The sequence below is a fragment of the Quercus robur genome, chromosome 3 (genome assembly GCF_932294415.1).
Source record: "Quercus robur chromosome 3, dhQueRobu3.1, whole genome shotgun sequence".
In the NCBI taxonomy this organism is placed as follows: Eukaryota; Viridiplantae; Streptophyta; class Magnoliopsida; order Fagales; family Fagaceae; genus Quercus; species Quercus robur.
Window position 1 is genome coordinate 7,417,550 of NC_065536.1, and position 6,226 is coordinate 7,423,775.

At 35.3% G+C, this 6,226-nt stretch overlaps 1 long non-coding RNA gene across 1 annotated transcript; it reads right to left on the minus strand.

The window, feature by feature from the left end:
- Positions 1-2,402: 2,402 nt before the first annotated feature.
- Positions 2,403-5,892, minus strand: LOC126716897 (uncharacterized). Its single transcript, XR_007652326.1, has 2 exons — positions 5,678-5,892; positions 2,403-2,751 (listed from the first exon to the last, which is right to left on the minus strand). It is a non-coding gene; the product is annotated as an uncharacterized LOC126716897 (long non-coding RNA).
- Positions 5,893-6,226: the final 334 nt, after the last annotated feature.

Here is a 6,226-nt window from a genome sequence, read left to right on the forward strand (position 1 = left end):
TTTTTTAGGTTTCAGTGGCCTTTCAGTCATTTTTTAGGTTTAGGGGTTATTTTGGTAATTTTTAGTTTCGGGGGTATTTTGGTCATTTTTAGGTTTCGTGGGTGTTTCAATCATTTTTTTTAATGTTTCGGGGGTTTTTTGCTAATTTTTAAGTTTCGGAGGTATTTCGGTCATTTTTTAGGTTTAGAGAGTATTTCGGTAATTTTTTATATTTTGAGGGTATTTCGGTCATTTTTTAGGTTTAGAGGGTATTTTGGTAATTTTTAGGTTTCAGTGGTCTTTTGGTCATTTTTTAGGTTTATGGGGTATTTTTTGGTAATTTTTAGTTTTCGGGGGTATTTTGGTCATATTTTAGGTTTTGGGGGTGTTTCGGTCATTTTTTTTTATGTTTCGGGGATATTTTGGTCATTTTTTAGGTTTGGAGTGCATTTCGGCAATTTTAGAGGATTTTATGAATAATTTGGTCATTTTTTTTGCTAATTTTTAAGTTTCGGAGGTATTTCGGTCATTTTTTAGGTTTAGAGAGTATTTCGGTAATTTTTTATATTTTGAGGGTATTTCAGTCATTTTTTAGGTTTAGAGGGTATTTTGGTAATTTTTAGGTTTCAGTGGTCTTTTGGTCATTTTTTAGGTTTATGGGGTATTTTGGTAATTTTTAGTTTTCGGGGGTATTTTGGTCATATTTTAGGTTTTGGGGGTGTTTCGGTCATTTTTTTTATGTTTCGGAGATATTTTGGTCATTTTTTAGGTTTGGAGTGCATTTCGGCAATTTTAGAGGATTTTATGAATAATTTGGTCATTTTCAAGTTTTAGGGGCAATTTGGTAATTTTGATTATTGGTTAATTGGGTGGGTTGAGGTTTACCCATAATAATTTGGTTGAGTTTGGTTTGAGTTAGATCTAATTAGTTAAATGGGTAATAATGGGTAAATGGATAATATCCAAACCCTACCCAAAATATTTGGATAATATCTAAACCCTACCCAATTACCTTCTACCCATTAAGAACTGGGTATTACCCAGAATAATTGGATCGGGTAGGGTTGGATATCCATTACCTAATGGGTATGGCCATCCCTAAGCGCTGGTATACTGTTCATGAGACATGACATGAACAGTATATCAAAAATATAAAAAAATAATAATAATGAATAGTAATTTTTTACACATTTAAAAATTATTTTATTACAGTATTTTCAATTTTCAGTTTTCAGTTTCAGTAAAAATAAATTATATTCAAACGGACTCTGAGCATATTTGTAATGAGTGAATAATTTAGTTTCAAAATTTATTGTCTAATTGCTTCATATATGTTTTTGTAAAATTCTTGCATTTATTTTTGCCTTGGGAAGTACAAAATATGTGATTGTAAATCTTTGGGTCTAAGTTGTAGTAATGCGCTTCAAGTTGCAAAACACAAACAAAAATATGCTTTTCAATTGTTAACAAAAAGAGAGCTTGATAAGATTTCTTATTCTGGTGTACAAGGACGAAGTTGCCAAGTTTAAGCTAGTTTTGCAATTTGTTGATGTGCAATCTTATGACATTGGTAGAAGGGAATGGAGGTTGTTGAGTGCTAAGTGATGAGAGTTACTTTCTGCGCTGCATAGTTGTCCAAGGTTGTTGGTTTCCAATGGCTGATTTGTTCAATTGTCTAAGATCATTTGTGACCTTGAGAAGTAAATGATTATACATGTAAATCTTTGATTGTAATATTATTCTAGAGAAATCTAATTGAATTATAGTAAGCAATCATTTTCTATAAGAATGATGTGTTTTTTCTCTCAATTGTCGCTCCCTTTGTCTCTATTAACTGTTTGCCCCAATAAATATTTGGTCTTAGCCAAGTGATCTCTTAGTCACTGTTTTGTTAAGGGATCTTAGTTTTCTTTATACTTTTTAAAGAAGTAATAAAAGTTGGGAGATTTCTTTGTACATGGTTTATGAGAAATATGATACGAAAGTTTGCAACAATTGTAAAATTAACAAGCAATCATGCAACTTACTTGAATTACTAGCTAGTTTCAACACTAAAAGGAGTTGGTTTTAACACAAAAGAAATTAGGATTGCAACACAAAAGGTTTTATACCAGCAATTACAACATTTAAATTTGAAAAATAAGGAATCACAACCACTAAAATGAAGGAAAGAAAATAGCTAATAACTGACACACTAGGACTTAAAAACAAGAGACTCAATAAACACAACTGGTTAAATTGACCTAATTGAATTAGAAAACGACTCCACCTACATGGTAGACATCACACTAAACTGACTTCCATAACTCTCAGAATGGTTCATAACATGCAACAATAGAACAACTATATAACACCAAAATGATAACAAGGGTCTATACAAAAGGAGCTCAAATCTTGTGTTTTGAATGGTTCACAAAAGTTAATAAACTAATCAAACATTATTTATTCCATGTGGCTGAATATAAATCAACATTGCAAGCAATTGATAAGCATTCTATGAGAATCTACCCAACACTATAAGCTAGCTAAAGCTTATTAAACCCAATCTAAACTAATATTAAAATACATGGGACTTAAACTTCATCTTCATCTCCTTATCAAAGTGGATGTGTTTAACTTGATCCCTATCAATGTCTCTCCAAAAATGTTGCATAATTTGGTCTTGCATGCTTGCCGTGACAAACATGTAACACATCTGATAGATAACATATACAAGAGCATCATTGTTTCTTTCTTCTTCAGCAAACCCAACAGAATAGAAGAATCGCATGCCTGCACTACCAAAAAAAATTTATTATTACAAAGAATGAACCAAAATCTGAAAATTCCAAGTAAGCTTGCAAACTTTAGTTGCATCTAAAAGAAAAAATCTTTAAATTGCAGAGATGAAAACGAGCAATTCTTTCAAGGTTTAACATTTTAATTTATACTATGCAAACATCCTAAAACCGTTTCAAGTTGCATTTTTCAAACACCATTTATGCAAAATTATCAAACATATGTAAATAATAATTTTTTTTATAAAAAAAGTTATGCTCTTACATAAACCTCATTCATGCCAAAGCTTGATATAGTATATTTTCTTTTTCCCCTTCTAAACAATACCACCACAAATGACATCACAACACCCATCCATGAAAATTGCCAAGCAAATAAGTGTTTTCACAAAATAATGTTTGAAAACTCAACAATCCAAATTCAAATAAAACAAATGTACAAAGCTAGTAATCATTGCTGCATTTTATCAAACAGATGGAGTTCATAAGAAATGAACACAAGTTGAAAAATCAATAGGACATAAATTCCTATATACCCCATACAAAAATCATTCAAGTTACATCATTCCATCAAAGACTAACCATAATCATCAAAGAGATCAACATGGATATCAAAGGAATCAAAAGAAAAAAAAAATCATCAAGAACACGTATGGCAGAAAATTTTAGGGGCCAAAAAAATCTGGCAATTTCAAGAAATCAATTTGATTCAGTGACTAAGTCTTTCAATTTGATCTTCCATTTGTAATTCTACACAGATTCAGTGAAGTATTACAATCAAATTCATGAAAATACATAATTACACGATTCAGGTGGTGAAAAAAAAAAACTGAGAATAGAGAAGTGTTGAGGGCCATTTATGGAAGCCCAGGCAGAAAGAAAGCCCAGTAATGACGGCAACAAATTCATGAAAATTCATGAAAATACATAATTACACGATTCAGGTGGTGAAAAAAAAAAAAAACTGAGAATAGAGAAGTGTTGAGGGCCATTTATGGAAGCCCAGGCAGAAAGAAAGCCCAGTAATGACGGCAACAAAGAATTGACAAAATAGATAGCAAAAACCCATTAGGCCCAAGCGGCAGGAATAATGGATCACAGGCCCAATAAATAAATAAATGGGTCTTGAAGAGGCAAGTGGGCTCAAAGAAGCCAGGAAAGAAAGAAATAGCATCCCATGGGCAGTGTACGAGGTAGAAAAGTGAGAAAGGGCCGCCGTAGGCCCAAGGCAATGCAAACTAAGAAAGTAAGGGGTTTATGGCAGGCCCATGAACCCCAAAAATAAGAATAAGGTTATTGGGTCAGGGAAGCTCAATGAAGTTAGTAAAAAGCCCATAGGAGTGTGGAATTAGCAAACGGGCTGAGAAAACCCAAAGAAAGCAATTGGGCCGAGGAAGCCCAAAGAAAGCAATCGAGCCGTGGATGCCCAAAGGGACATAGGAGCCCATAAGTAAAAGCAAAACAGTGCCCATAACAGGCCACTGAGAAAAGGGATAAACGGCTGGCCCAAAAGAGGTCCAGCAGGATTAAGTTATTGCGGCAGGAATAACAGTCCAACGTTGCAAGAAATAAAGAAAATCAAGAGTGGACCGAAGAAATGTAAGGCCCATCATCAGACAAAGCCCAGCTCTTGAATGAAGTGGGAAACCAAAGAAAAGCCCACATAAAAGGTCAGAAAACACGGACGGAGAGCCTCCAGATTACGGCAGACGCATGAGCAGCAGGCAGACTCTTGGACATATCTGAAAGGGAAGCACGCGCAAGGCTCAGGCACCACCAACCTGTACCCAACCAATATAGGACATGGTGGAGCCATGGGCCAGAGGTAAGAGGCAAGCCCTTTTGGGAGGTACGTCCTGCTGGGATGACAAACCACCCAAAAGAGGCAAGTTTGAGGGGGAACTGCTGGTACATGCCTTGAGAGTAGAGAGAGAAAGCATTTATACCGTGGCAGGAAGAAGTGTTACGGTATACAGAGGAACGAAACAAACCTGCCTCTGTCTGGCAAGAGTGGATGTCGCACAGACTTGGTGGTCGGCAAGTACGCCAAGACCAGACAAAGGCAGTTAAGGGGCAAAACAGTAAAACATTGGTCACGACAGGCACTATAAAATGGCCCTTGTCGTGCCCTGAAAAAGGGATCGAAAAACAGAGCATTTTACGGAGTAGAAAGAAAAACAGAGTAAAAAGAAGAGAAAAAAGATAAGAAAGAAAACAGAGAAGAAAAGAGAGAAAATTAAGGAAGAAAGAGAGGAAATACAGTAGGCATGCACCGGTAGATCGGTTTCCCTCTCTCCCCCTTCAAATCTTGCTTTCTTCCAAAACGTAAACAAGGACTCGTTCTTTTTGGGCAATAACCATTCAGGTTCGACTCCCTCAAAGCTATTAATCCTCACGACAGAATCCTTTTTCCTGGGAGATTATTTACATTGAGAAGAGACGTTCTCCCCTCTTTGGCTTTATTTCGGCAGACTAAGCTTAAAACTTGATTTATGCCCATTTGATTAGCTCGTATTATTTTATTCACTTTCTTGTGATTGACATTATCATGACTGTAATCATGCTTTATAAGTAGGATTACATAGCCATTTATTTAAATAGTCAGAATACTCTGTTTTGGTTATTATTATTATATCTGCCTGCCGTAACTCGTCTGCAACAGTTCTGCTTGCTGTAAGTTTACTTCTGACAGACAAGGTATAAGTTTGTGCACAAACCGGCCCAAGTTGAGTTACAATTGGACCGGCCCCAACTCCCTTACTCAGAAATATTCGGGCCCATCACCGCAGGAGGCAGCCCAGCCCAACACACAATACACAAAAAATGCCCCTACAAGAAGAGAAATAGAGACAATAAAAAAAACTTGTATTTAGGTAACAAAAAGTAAAATTTGAAATATCTTGGAAAAAAAAATTACTTACAAGTTTAGAGGAAGAAGAAAACAAAGATTCACAAAACCCATGAAACGGTTGAAGGTTCGCTTCGTCAACTAGAAAAAGAGGAGAGTCAAAGCAAAGATGAAGGTGGGCATGCAGATGTGGTTTGGGTAAGAAGTAGAAACTGAGGGTGGCGATGGCGGTGGCGGTGGTGGTGACAGCAGAGGGAGGAGGACTGGAGAAGTGAGAGGGTTTTTTTTTTTTTTTTTTTTTTTTTTTTTTTTTTTTTTAAATTTGTATCAGAGAGGTTGTTTTTGAAATAATGAGATGCGGCTTGTTAGGGATTTTCCTCACCTTCACACAGATTGATGAGCTGGCACTTCACAAGAGCCATTGGATGCTTTCAACGATTGAGATTTGTACTATTAGAAATACTAATGAATGTTCTTAGGCATTGGTTAATAATTTATTTAAAGAAAATTTTTATGAAAAAAAAAAAAAAAACAATGAATGTTTTGATAGCTTTTTCATTTCTCACAAAAGTGGTGTCAAAACTTTTTTAAAATAGATTGTTAACCATTACCCTAAGGGCAT